The sequence below is a fragment of the Arachis stenosperma genome, chromosome 9 (genome assembly GCF_014773155.1).
Source record: "Arachis stenosperma cultivar V10309 chromosome 9, arast.V10309.gnm1.PFL2, whole genome shotgun sequence".
Taxonomy (NCBI): domain Eukaryota; kingdom Viridiplantae; phylum Streptophyta; class Magnoliopsida; order Fabales; family Fabaceae; genus Arachis; species Arachis stenosperma.
Genome location: NC_080385.1, coordinates 80117444 through 80132229, shown reverse-complemented (window position 1 = coordinate 80132229; position 14786 = coordinate 80117444). Strand labels below are relative to the sequence as shown.

The window sequence follows — 14786 nt, the reverse complement described above, 5'->3', positions numbered from 1 at the left end:
AGGGAACTCAGTGGAGGCCATTGGACGCCCATTGAGGCCTTCTTCAGTGGCGTTCACTGCCTCTTCCTCCTCTCCAAATTCGGCCATGTTGATGGCCTTGCACTCTCCTTTTGGATTTTCTTCTGTATTGCTTGGAAGAGTACTAGGAGGAAGTTCAGTAATTTTCTTGCTCAGCTGACCCACTTGTGCCTCCAAGTTTCTAATGGAGGACCTTGTTTCAGTCATGAAACTTTGAGTGGTTTTGATTAGATCAGAGACCATGGTTGCTAAGTCAGAGTGGCTCTGCTTAGAATTCTCTGTCTGTTGCTGAGAAGATGATGGAAAAGGCTTGCCATTGCTAAACCTGTTTCTTCCACCATTATTGTTGTTGAAACCTTGTTGAGGTCTCTGTTGATCCTTCCATGAGAGATTTGGATGATTTCTCCATGAAGAATTATAGGTGTTTCCATAGGGTTCTCCCATGTAATTCACCTCTTCCATTGAAGGGTTCTCAGGATCATAAGCTTCTTCTTCAGATGAAGCATCCTTAGTACTGCCTGGTGCATTTTGCATTCCAGACAGACTTTGAGAAATCAAATTGACTTGCTGAGTCAATATTTTGTTCTGAGCCAGTATGGCATTCAGAGTATCAATCTCAAGAACTCCTTTCTTCTGATTTGTCCCATTGTTCACAGGATTCCTTTCAGAAGTGTACATGAATTGGTTATTTGCAACCATTTCAATTAGTTCTTGAGCTTCTGTAGGCGTCTTCTTCAGATGAAGAGATCCTCCAGCAGAGCTATCCAAAGACATCTTGGACAGTTCAGACAGACCATCATAGAAAATACCTATGATGCTCCATTCAGAAAGCATGTCAGAGGGACACTTTCTGATTAATTGTTTGTATCTTTCCCAAGCTTCATAGAGGGATTCACCTTCCTTCTGTCTGAAGGTTTGGACTTCCACTCTAAGCTTACTTAAATTTTGAGGTGGAAAGAACTTTGCCAAGAAGGCATTGACTAGCTTTTCCCAAGAGTTCAGGCTTTCTTTAGGTTGTGAGTCCAACCATATCCTAGCTCTGTCTCTTACAGCAAAAGGGAATAGCATAAGTCTGTAGACCTCAGGGTCAACCCCATTAGTCTTGACAGTGTCATAGATTTGCAAGAATTCAGCTAAAAACTGATGAAGATCTTCCAATGGAAGTCCATGGAACTTGCAATTCTGTTGCATTAGAGAAACTAATTGAGGCTTAAGCTCAAAGTTGTTTGCTCCAATGGCAGGGATAGAGATGCTTCTCCCATAGAAGTCGGGAGTAGGTGCAGTAAAGTCACCCAGCACCTTCCTTGCATTGTTGGCATTGTTGTTATTTTCGGCTGCCATGGGTTCTTCTTCTTTGAAGATTTCTGTTAGGTCCTCTACAGAGAGTTGTGCCTTAGCTTCTCTTAGCTTTCGCTTCAAGGTCCTTTCAGGTTCAGGGTCAGCCTCAATAAGAATGCTTTTGTCTTTGCTCCTACTCATATGAAAGAGAAGAGAACAAGAAAATATGGAATCCTCTATGTCACAGTATAGAGATTCCTTGATGTGTCAGAGGAAAAGAAAAATAGAAGGAGAGGTAGAAGAATTCGAACTTATCAAAAGAGATGGAGTTCGAATTGTTCCTTGAGGAATAGTGTTAGTCCATAAATAGAAGGATGTGAGAAGAGGGGAAGAAATTTTCGAAAATTAAGTAAAAGATTTTAAAAACATTTTGAAAAATACTGATTGATTTTCGAAAACTAAGAGTGGAAAAGAAATCAAGTGATTTTTGAAAAAGATTTTGAAATTAGAAATTAAAAAGATATGATTGAAAACTATTTTGAAAAAGATGTGATTAAAAAGATATGATTGAAAAGTTATGGTTTTAAAAAGATATGGTTGAAAAGATATGATTTGAAAAACAATTTAAAAAGATTTGATTTTAAAAATTAATGACTTGCCTAACAAGAAAAGATATGATTCAAACATTAAACCTTTCTCAACAGAAAAGGCAACATACTTGAAATGTTCAATCAAATCATTAATTGTTAGCAAGTATTTTTGAAAATGGAAAGAAATTGATTTTGAAAAAGATTTGATTTAAAAGATTTGATTTTGAAAAATTTTGAAAACTTGAAAAAAAATCTGCATTAAAACAAAATCTTCCCTCTTGTGCCATCCTGGCGTTAAACGCCCAGAATGGTGCATATTCTGGCGTTTAACGCCCAAAGCACTACCCTTTTGGGCGTTAAACGCCCAGCCAGGCACCCTGGCTGGCGTTTAAACGCCAGTCTGCCTTCTTCACTGGGCATTTTGAACGCCCAGCCTTTTTCTGTGTAATTCCTCTGCTGTATGTTCTGAATCTTCAATTCTTTGTGTTATTGACTTGAAAAGACACAAAAAAAAAATTTTTTGGATTTTTAATAATGAGGAATAATCAAAATGCAACTAAAATCAAATAACAATGCATGCAAGACACCAAACTTAGCAGTTTGTACACTACTGACACTAACAACATGAGAATGCACATGAGAAAACAACAAAACACTCAAGTCAATAGAATTCAAAGATCAAAACAAGGAAATCATCAAGAACAACTTGAAGATTAATGAAGACACATGAATGAATGCAAGAAGAATAGAAACATGTAATTGACACCAAACTTAAAATGAGACACTAGACTCAAACAAGAAACATAAAATATTTTTGGTTTTCTATGATTTTGTAAATTTTTTTGGATTTTTCGAAAATTAAGTGAAAAAGAAAATGAAGATATCAAAATTCTTAATGAGAATTCCAGGAATCATGCAATGTTAGTCTAAAGCTTCAGTCTAAAGAAATTAGACATGACTAGCCAAGCTTCAGTAGGATATTACATTCAAGAGCTAAATTGATGAGAATCAATCAGCTTTGGTGATGATAAGAACATCACCTTGAAACACTAGAATTCATTCTTAAGAACTCTAAAAAAAAAATACCTAATCTAAGCAACAAGATGAACCATCAGTTGTCCATACTCGAAATAATCCCTGGCAACGGCACCAAAAACTTGGTGCACGAAATTGTGATCACTACTTTTCACAACTCAAATAATCCCCGGTAATGAATCCAAAAACTTGGTGCTCAATACCATGGTATAAACACAACTTCGCACAACTAACTAGCAAGTGCACTGGGTCGTCCAAGTAATAAACCTTACGCGAGTAAGGGTAGATCCCACGGAGATTGTTGGTATGAAGCAAGCTATGGTCACCTTGTAAATCTCAGTCAGGCAGACTCAAATGATTATGGATGATATATGAATAAAACATAAAGATAGAGATACTTATGTAATTCATTGGTGAGAACTTCAGATAAGCGAATGGAGATGCTTTCTCCCTTTCGTCTCTCTGCTTTCCTACTGTCTTCATCCAATCCTTCTTACTCCTTTCCATGGCAAGCTGTATGTTGGGCATCACCGTTGTCAGTGGCTACAGTCCCGTCCTCTCAGTGAAAATGTTCAACGCACCCTCTCACGGCACTGCTAATCATCTGTCGGTTCTCAATCAGGTTGGAATAGAATCCATTGATTCTTTTGCGTCTGTCACTAACGCCCAGCCTTCAGGAGTTTGAAGCTCGTCACAGTCATTCAATCATTGGGCTGAGCATTGAAGCATTTTCGTGTTGAGACTCTTCTTGGAGTTAAACGCCAGCTTTTGTGCCAGTTTGGGCGTTTAACTCCCATTTTTGTGCCAGTTCCGCCGTTGAGAGTGCGCCAATTGGGCTTCTGTAGCTCCAGAAAATCCACTTCGAGTGTAGGGAGGTCAGAATCCAACAGCATCTGCAGTCCTTTTCAGTCTCTGAATCAGATTTTTGCTCAAGTCCCTCAATTTCAGCCAGAAAATACCTGAAATCACAGAAAAATACACAAACTCATAGTAAAGTCCAGAAAAGTGAATTTTAACTAAAAACTAATAAAAATATACTAAAAACTAACTAAAACATGCTAAAAACATACTAAAAACAATGCCAAAAAGTGTACAAATTATCCGCTCATCAACATGCTTACATATGATTGAGGCCATTACTTATTTTTGCTCACTTATCCCAAATAAGCCTACCCTTTTATGTCACCCTTGTTAGCCACTTTGAGCTTTTTAATCCCCTTCTGTTTTATAACCACATTACTAGCCTTAAGCAGAAAAACAAAATAAAAATCCTAAGTTGAATTCTTGGTTAGCTTAAGATAAATATTGTGTATAATTTAAGTGTGGAAAATTTTATAGGAACATGGGATGATAGAAAAGAGTAGGGAATTAAATTGAATAAGTTATTTGAAAATTTGGGAAGCATGCTCATGTGAAATCAAAATAATTAAATTACCATGTGCATTAAAAAAAAATATATATATATATATATATAATAAAAAAAATTTAAGTAATTAAATAAGGGGATACAAAAAAAAATATTACTCCAAATGCAAAATAAAAAGAATCAATGCACATGGGACAAAATTCAAAAATAAGTTTGATACATGAGCATGTAATAAAAAAGTGGAAAAATTTGGGTAGCTAGATAATGCATTTTAAATTGTATAAAGTATGTATATGTTAAGTGAGATCTTAGACTAATCAAAGATTCGCTTTGTTAGCTCACTTAGCCCCATATATATATCCTTACCTTTACCTCAGCCCCATTACAACCCTAAAAAGACCTCATGATGTTTGCATTGGTATACTAAATATTTGTTGATTGGTTAGCTGAAGAACAAAGTTTAGAAAGTATGATTAGAGAAGAGTAGAGTGATTGACCCTAGACACTTGAGAGTTAGAGTGATATACACTACCAGTAAGGGTTCAATGCTTGATTCTATGTTCCCTGCTTTCATAAGCTATCTTCTTACAAGTTTACTTGTCTCTTATTGTGTAATTTGAATTAGTGGAATTTGATTCATATTTGTCTTGGAGAACTTATTTACTTTTAACTAAGTAGGTAGAAACATTTTGCATGTAGTTGTATTCACATAGATAGGTTGCATTGCATAATCTCTATCATTCCTCTTCACTTCTTTATAGCTTCTCTTGAGCTTAGCATGAGGACATGCTAATGTTTAAGTGTGTGGAGGTTGATAAACCACTATTTTATGGTTTATCTTGTGCTCAATTGAGTGGTTTTTATCAACTCTTTACCCACTTATTCATATGATTTGCATGTTTTACATTTTCCTTCCTGATTCTGTGCTATGATTGAAAACATGCTTCTTTGGTCTAATTTTGCTATGTTTAATCCTCTCTTATTAGCATTCGATGCCTTGATATGTGTGTTAAGTGATTTCAGAGATTACAGGACAGGAATGGCTTAGAGAATGGAAAGGAAGCAGGCAAAACTGGAAGGAATACAAGGAACTGAAGGAACTGCTAAAGCTGTCCAGCCTGACTTCTTGGTACTAAATCGACCATATCTTGAGCTACAGAGGTCCAAATGATGCGGTTTTAGTTGCGTTGGAAAGCTAACATCCGGGGCTTTGCAACGATATATAATTTACCACAGCTGCCACGAAGTTAGGCGATGCGAACACATGGATGACGCGCCCATGTCGCATCTGTGAATATCAATCCACGCAAACGCGTGGACAACGCCTCCGCGTCACTTTCCCACGACCTGTACGTACCAGAAAATACTAGGGGCGATTTCTGGCTATTTCTGACCCAGTATTTGGCCCGAAAAGCACAGATTAGAGGCTATAAAGTGGGGGAATCCATTCATTCATGATATACTGGATACAACATATATTCATACATAGTTTTAGGATTTAGATGTAGTTTTAGAGAGAGAGAGGTTCTCTTCTCTCTCTTAGGATTAGGATTACGATTCCTCTTAAAGGATTTAGGATTTCTTCTTCTTAAATTCTAGGTTTAATGTTCTTTTTATTTATTTTTCCAATTTAATTTATGAACTTTTCCATGTTAGAATTGATATCTTCATTTAATATAATTTGAGGTATTTCAGACTTATGATTGCTTTATTGTATTTATTATATAAATAATTTGGATTTTTCGCTTTTGGCTTTGGTTGAGTAATTGGTGACACTTGAGTTATCCAATTCAACAGTTGATTAATATTTGAAGTTTGCTGGTTGATTTGGATCCCTCTAAAGCTAGTCTTTCCTTAGGAGTTGACTAGGACTTGAGGACTCAAATTAATTGGTCCACTTGACTTTCCCTTATTTAGTAAAGGTTAACTAAGTGAGAACAACGAATAATACTCATCACACCTGATAAGGATGACTAGGATGGGATTTCCAATTCTCATACCTTGCTAAGAGATTTTCTAATTATTAATTTATTTTTCTTATCAATTAAATTATTTGTTCAAACCTTTTCAAAACCCCAAAATATACCTTTGCATAACCAATAATAAATCATACTTCCCTGCAATTCCTTGAGAAGATGACCGGAGGTTTAAATACTTCGGTTATCAATTTTATCAGGGGTTTGTTATTTGTGACAACTAAACATTTGTACGTAAGGGTTTTCTGTTGGTTTAGAAGCTATACTTACAACGCAATCATATTTTTATATTTCTTTACCGATAGGAAATCCTCTCGTCAAATCCCTACTGTGCTAACCTTCTCTTTCTGTGCAGAGCTCTGTAGAGTCCCCAGACATCAATTCTAAGTTTAGTGTTGGGCAGCCCTCAACAAGCTCTAAGCACAAAGGCACTAAAAAGAAAGTACCTAAAGGCTGGAGGAACAAGAAAGTTTCTACTGAAGGCCTTTCACCTGGCATGAGAGTTGTCTTCACTAAGAAGCCAGCCTTACCACATACAGTGAGCCATGTCCTATCTCCAGAGCATGTAGAGCTCATATATGAGACTACAGGCAGAAAATTCACTGTCAGGGACAAAAATCTGAGCCCAAACTCACCTCCGTAAGGAGACTAAAGTTCAAGCTAGTGATGTTAAAAGAGCGTTTGTTGGGTGACAACCCAACTTTACTCAACCATTTATTTTCATTTTGTTTTTCCTTTTAAGTTGTTAGAGTCATGATCATGTGCATCCAGTCAAGAGACAGAACTCATGGCAGTAAAACAGAACACTCTAGAAAGAGTGCTAAAGTTGAACGCCAGTGAGGAAGCCCTTACTAGGCATTCAACGCCCCAAGAGGGGAGCATTGCTGGCGTTGAACGCCAGTCATGGAGCAGCCCCTGAGTGTTCAAATGCCAATGCAGAGAAGTAGGAAATCTAAAATTCCCTAGCCTCTCAGGAATTGTGGGTCCCATAGAATCTTCACCTACCCAACCTACCCCCACTTACCTTCCCACTTCCCAACACACACTTCCCCAAAAACCCTAGCCCTGTCATATCCATTTCATTTTCCCAAACCATCATAACTCCCACTACCCCCACCCACTTCAAAATCAAATTTCCCACCCATAACCCACCCTATGGCCAAACCCAAGCCCTACCCACTCCTATAAATACCCCTCTCCATAACCCTTCCTACACACACCTCTCATACCTTCTCCACCCCACAAGGCCGAGCCCTCTCTCTCCCTCTCATTCTCTCTATTTTCTTCTTCTTCTTCTCCATTCTTCTATTTTTGCTCAAGGATGAGCAAAGTTTTAAGTTTGGTGTTGGAAAAGCATAGCTTTTTTTTTCATTACCATTCATGGCACCCAATGTTGGAGACTGCTTTAGGAAGAGGAAAGGAAAGGTAGTAGTCAATCCCTTTTGAATCCTGGAAGATGGAGAGATTCATCACCAAAGCTCACCAAGACCACTTCTATGAAGTAGTGGCTGAAAAGAAAGTGATCCCTGAAGTCCCTTTCATGTTAAAAAAGAATGAGTATCCAGAAATCTGAAGAGAGATCCGGAGAAGAGGTTGGGAAGTCCTAACCAATCGCATCCAAGAGATTGGGATTCTCATGGTGCAAGAGTTCTATGCTAATGCATGGGTTACTAAAAACTATGACACTAGTGTGAACCCAAATCCAAGGAATTGGATCACCATGGTCCAAGGAAGAATCTTAGATTTCAGCCCGAAAAGTGTGAGGTTGGTGTTCAACTTGCCTCTATTGCAAGGAGATCCTCATCCTTACACTAGGAATGTCAACCATGATCAGATATTGGATCAAGTGCTCTCAGATATCTGTGTAGAAGATGTACAGTGGAAAATGGATTCCCAAGGCAAGCCCATTCAGTTAAGAAGGGTTGACCTAAAGCCCATAGCTAGAGGATGGTTGGAGTTCATTCAAAGTTCCATCATCCTTACAAGCAACTGGTCAGAAGTGACTGTTGACAGAGCCATCATGACTTATTGCATCATGACTCATTGCATCATGATTGAAACCGAGGTGGAAGTACATGAGGTGATTCCTCAAGAAATATACAAGGTAGTTGAGAAGCCTCACACCAATGCCAGGTTGGCATTCCCACACCTCATCTGTCACTTATGCAATTAAGCAGGAATTATCATAAAAGGAGATATCTCCATTGGGGAGGATAAGTGGTGGGGGCCGATAGTAGGTTTAGGAATTTTCCTCAAAATATAATTGGCATTGGAAGTATAGTCCCAACCCACAATCAACTCTCGACCAAAGTTTGAATTCAAAGATGTCACAATTCAAAACCAATTCAATTCTGGCAGTGTTTAGTTCCCGAGTCGTCTCCCAAGGACGCCTGAGATGAATGAGTGTACAATTCTGGTTGTGGTGTTTAAGGGGTTTTCAATGAAGAGATAAACATATAAAGCAATAAAAGAACATGGAAAATTGTAATAATTGAACTAATGAAGGAATTCAAGAACTAACTATGAAATATAGACAAGTAAGGTATAAAGGGGATTAATGTAAATGTGTATGAAAGATTTAAAGCATAAAAGGAGTCTTGACTTGGAATGAGCTAAGGGTCATTTCCTTGTTGGAACCACAACTATGACAATTAGAATGGATTAGACTCACTTGATCAACCCTCACATCGGAGAGTAAGTTAAATGAGCATAAGTATTCTTAACCCGCAAATCCTAAATTGCTTGCTAATTTCCTTAGCAACAAAATTAGCGTTAGTGGGAACAAGAACAATTAACAATCCAAGAATTGACACTAAATGTTGGACATTCCAACTCTAGGTGATGTGCAGAAAACGATCCGACACAAAACTCACCGGCAAGTGTACCGGGTCGCATCAAGTAATAATAACTCACATGAGTGAGGTCGATCCCACAGGGATTGAAGGATTGAGCAATTTTAGTTTAGTGGTTGATTTAGTCAAGCGAATTAAGTTTTGGTTGAGTGGTTTGTATTTAACAGAAGCTAAATAACAGTAAATGTAAAGGGGGAAGGGTAGAATTGCAGAAATTAAAAGAAACTGAAAGTAAAAGGACTGAATCTTAAAGAACAAGAAATTAAATGACTGAAACTTAAAGTGCAAGAAATGTAAATTGCAGTAACTTAAAGTGCAAGGAATATAAATTGCTTGAATGAACAAGGGATTTGAGGACTGGGATTTCAGAATCTAAGCAAAGAGAAATTGAATTGCAACAATTAATAGAGCAGAAATTGAATTAGAAGCAATTAGAACTCAAACAGTAAGGAAATTAAGTGCAGCAAAGGTTCACAGAAGAACCAAAAGGAAATTGGGATCTCAGGACTCCAGAGACTAGGTAGCAAAGCCTAGATCTCAATTGCCTTCCCAGATCCAAGTTCTCAAAGCAATTGACAAGAAATTGAAGAAGAAGCAGTAAAGGGAATGTAAATGAATTCAATTATGCAGAAAAGAAATTAAAGAGCTCTTGAGTGGAGATTGAGACAGAATTTCCTCAATTCTTAACACCCAAGAATCAAACAAGAAAAGTAGAAAATGCCCAAGCAAGAACGAGGAAGAAGAGAGATCAATTCTCCTCCCTAATTCTCTGAAATCTCGGTCAAGTCTCTCAAAGAAAAGTTGCAAAATTTAAAGCTCCAAAGAAAGTGCAAAATTCAAAAGTCAAGTCCACAGTCCTAATTACATCAAACTAGCTCCTATTTATACACTTTTTATTCTTGGATCTTGGGATTTGGATGGACTTTTGATTTGGTGAAGAAATGAATTAAATTGGATTTTTAATTCAATTTTTGGCCCATGAAAAAGTGCTTCCAGGAGGCTGCCCTGCCCTTGTGGAGGGCAGGGCAGAAAATGGTGCGTGCGGCTTTGGTGCGTTGGTGCGTGCGATGCGTGCTTGCAGGATGCTGTCCTGCCCTTGCGGAGGGCAGGGCAGAAATTTTTGATGCGCCAGATTTGATGCCTGTGCGCCAGATTGATGCTGCCGAAGCCCCCTTGGTGCGCCAGAATGGTGCGCTGGCCGTGCCACAACAAAATGCTGCCCTGCCCTCGCGGAGGGCAGAGCAATGTTTCCAACTTGAAGCCCCGTGTTCGAAACTTGGATGACACACACGCTACCCATTTTCCTTGGTTCTCTTGGTACCAAAGTGAGGCTTAATTCCTTGCTTCCTCATGGTGCCGTGTTCGATTCTTGTAGCAAGCATAGGTGAACTTTTTCTTTGATTTTCTTCCCTTGGTGAGCCCGATACTGCCCTTGAGGAGGGCAGGGCAATGTTTTAATCTTCTTGATTCCAAGGCACAGATTTGTGCTCTGCCCTTGTCGTGGGCAGGGCAGAGTTGCCTTTCAAGCCTTGTTCCCTTATGTTGCCCTCCTAGAGGGCAGTGTGCCCTTGTGGAGGGCAATGCTTGCTTCCTCCATTTTTGCGCCACGCCTTTTTCTCCTTGGGCCACGCTTCCTTAAGCCACGCTTTCCTCTTTTCTTCTTTTCTTCACCTACAATAAACCAAAACAACCACTCCAAGTATCACTAAATTCACAAGGCTTATAAATCAATTAAAAATCAATTAAATTTAGCTTAAACCTCATGAGTTAACATTAATTTCATGGTGGTTGTTTGATTTAAAGAAGTTATGCATTTTCACTCCAAACCACTTACTTAGGATGCAAGAAAGTGCATAAAGACTAACAAAACAAGTGAAATTAGCTTGAAAAATGGGTATATGATGACCAGTCATCACTAGGAATCTAATTGCGCACTTTCTCCAAGCCAAGAGCTAGAAAATTAGCCTAAAACCATGGTTGACATTTTGTCAAACACTTGGTGGGCAAAACATGAAACATGGGAAAGATGAGAAAAGGCTTGAAACTAAAAGTAACAAATGATCTCAACCAACAAGAATAACTCAAGAAAGCACGTAACAAACATCAAACATCAAATTCATCAACAAGAAATTTATATTACAAAAGAGAAGATCAAAAATAACTTTAATTATAAGAAAGAGTAAGAACAATGTAGCTAAAAAGAGTAATAACAAAGAGATACTTACAATGGGAATTAGCAAAATCGAAGATCAAAAATGGAAATGACACTTGAATGTAAAACCCTAATATAAACCCTAATAGAGATGATGAACAACTTAGAGAAAAACTATACTAAAGCTTCCTACTACTACTCTTAAACTACGCTAATGTAATACTATCCTATGGTCTTTATTTTCCCTTTAATATGAGCTAAATGGCTTCAGAAATGGGCCTCCAATCCACCAAAATCGTGAGTCACGTGCCATTTTAATGAAGGCATGTGCGGACACCTGTGCGTACACACAGACGTGTGCACACGCACACTTTGCCAAAATCCATTCCTGTGTGTACGCACAAGTAGCTGTGCGCACGCATACTAGGCGATGCTCTAAATGGACGCGCAGCGTGCACAAAGTGGCTCACGCGCAGGCGTGGCTCCGTTTTGATGGTTGTGCGTACGCAGACATCGCTGTGCTCCTCTCTTTTGATTCTTGATAAACCCCATTTTTAGGGTTTATCTTTTGTTGAATTTAGAGGATTTTGTCAACTTTTCAACCATTTACTCACTAAAATAGCATGATTTTGTAAAATTCTCCCTTAATTGTGCTTAAGGGTGAAAACATGCTTTTTGGGTCTTAAAATAGCTAAATTTAATTCACCTTGATTCCATTAGATGCTTTGATATGTTTGTTAAGTGATTTCAAGTTTAGGAGGCAAAGATTGGAATTGAGGGGATGAAGAAAAAGCAAGTAGAAATGGAAAACTTATGAAGAAATGAAGGAATTGCAAAGTTGTCAATCCTGACCTCTTTGAACTTAATCAATCATAACTTGAGCTACAGAGGTCCAAATGAAGCGGTTTTAGTTGCTTTAGAAAGCTAACATCCGGGGCTTCAAAATGATATAAGATTTGCTATAGTTGCCTGATGACAGGTCATCTTAGCCTAGTTTCACTAGCCTTTTTCTTTTGTTTTCAATTGAATTATGTACTTTCTTGAGCTCTAAGCAAGCCAATTTGGGTAGATTTTCATGCTTCCTTTGATTGAATCAACCATAGATGAATTAATGCAATTTCATGAGGTTTTATGCTATATTTGTTACATATTGTGAAAGAATGAATATCTCATGATTTTGAGCATAGCTTTGATGTGTTTGGTTGATTAATGATAGGTGAAGAAAGTTTGAAGAAAGGTTGAAGCAAGAAGGAATAACTAGGAGTAAAGAGAGGATAATGGAATAAGTGAAATTGAACAAGGAAGCAAAAAGTTGGACCTGAAGTTAGCCCTCAAACTTTTGCACAAACTTTTGGGTGAAACGTTAGCCTCAAAGTTAGACCCCTAACTTTTGGGCTAACGTTAGAACTTGAAAATCACACCCTGGGAGCAAAAAGTTTGCGCCAACGTTAGACCCCTAACTTTTGGGCTAACGTTGGCGCCACACACCACAACAGCTTGAAGGGGTATACTTCCAACATAAATAACTTGAGCTACAGAGCTCCAAATGAGATGATTCAAGAAGCATTGGAAAGTAGAAATCAAGAGCTTTCCAAGCATATATGGCACTGCATAGTGGACACTAAAATTGAGGGAGAAAACTGCCCCGCAATGTGCATAAACGAACATGGTGGCAACCTGCAGTGAGGCCAACTGACCTCTGCACCTTCAACGGAGTATAACTCGAGCTGTAGAGCTCCAATTGATGCGCTTCCAACGGAAATGGAAAGTCGACATTCAGGGCTTTCCAACAATGTATAATAGTATGGGGTGGACAATACGTTTGAGCCTCCAGAACTGGCGTTTTCGCCAACGTTTGAGGCAAACTTTACCTCAAACGCTGCACACCAAAGCCAGCAAGCATGCCCTCTTCAAATGATCATAACTTGAGTTGTAGATGTCCAATTGAAGTGATTCCAAGTGGGTTAGAAAGCTGACATTTAGAGCTTTCCAACCATATATGATAGTCTATATTGGGCATGAAATTGGCAACATGACAAGAGGACAAAGTTGGCGCATGAAAAGAACATCCTGGGCTACTCAACGTTTGCGCCAACGTTAGCCCCCTAACTTGGAGGCTAACGTTGGCATGAAAAATTTGTCCCAGGGCTACTCAACGTTTGCGCCAACGTTAGCCCCCTAACTTGGAGGCTAACGTTGGCATGAAAAAATCTTCCCAGGGCCACCCACGTTTGCACCAACGTTAGCCCCCTAACTTTTGGGCTAACGTTGGCGCCATTGGTGCATTAGGAACGGCCAACGTTGGAGCCAAAGTTAGACCCCTAACTTTGGCACCAACATTGGTATCAGCAAATTTTGCTAGCTGATATGAAAAGTTAGCCTCAAAGTTAGACCCCTAACTTTGACTCAAACTTTTACTTCAACTTTTGCAAAACTCCACCCGGTTCAATTGGTTCACTTTGGCTCCTCTCCAAAACTTCAAGAGCAATCAACCAAGGCCTCTTTCAACCCAATTCTACCAAGAGCAAAGGCCCAACTCAAGGCTTGAAGATCATTTGAAGAAAGTGTATAAATAGGCTAGAATTCAAGTTATTCGGGGAACTTCCTTTTCTTGTTTTTTTTAGAGCTTTCCCTTTGAATTTTAGTTACTGAATGATCTTTAATTTCTTAGTTTGGGGAAGGAGAATTCCATTCACTTCCTCTTAGTTTTATTGCTTTTAATTTCAATTACAATTGTCTTGGATCTTGGGTTGGAGAATTGAAGGAATTCTGTTTCAATCTCACCTTGGATCTTGTTTATTTTCACTGCAATTGAGTTTCCGTTTCTGTTACTTGCTTCTTCATCTAATTTCTTTGCAATTTACAATTTCCTTGCAATTGTTCTTGTTGGATCTAGGAAGGAATTGAGATCTAGACTTGGTTTTCTAGTCTCTTGGGTCCTGACATCCGGATTTCCCATTTACCACTCTCTGTTTATTGTTTCCATGCTCATTTACTTTTCTGTTTTAGATCCGATTGAATCCAAGTCATCTTCTACTTCTACTTCTCTGCTTGTTGCAATTTTACTTTTCCTTGTTTATTTTCTACAAATCCAACTCCCAATTCCCTTTACAATTTAAGCCATTTACATTTCCAGCACTTTAAGATTTTGCAATTTACATTTCTTGCAATCTAAGTTTCTGCCATTTAATTTCTTGTTATTTATGATTCAGCGATTTATTTCCTGTTCTCTTTACTTTCAATGCAATTTAAATTCTGCAAATCACCAATTAATCAACCAAATCTTGATTCGCTTGACTAAATCAACCACTAAACTAAAATTGCTCAATCCTTCAATCCCTGTGGGATCGACCTCACTCCCGTGAGTGATTATTACTTGATGCGACCCGGTGCACTTGCCGGTGAGTTTTGTGTCGGATCGTTTTCCGCACATCAAGTTTTTGGCGCCGTTGCCGGGGATTGATTAGATTGACAATGATTAAGTGAGGTGGTGGTCTAGATCAAGCATTTTCTTTATTT

General features: G+C 38.5%; 1 non-coding gene across 1 annotated transcript; it reads left to right on the top strand.

Annotated features, from left to right (window-relative positions):
- The first annotated feature begins 846 nt into the window (after positions 1-846).
- LOC130953521 (small nucleolar RNA R71) lies at positions 847-954 on the top strand. The gene has a single exon (XR_009075690.1). It is a non-coding gene; the product is annotated as a small nucleolar RNA R71 (small nucleolar RNA).
- Positions 955-14786: the final 13832 nt, after the last annotated feature.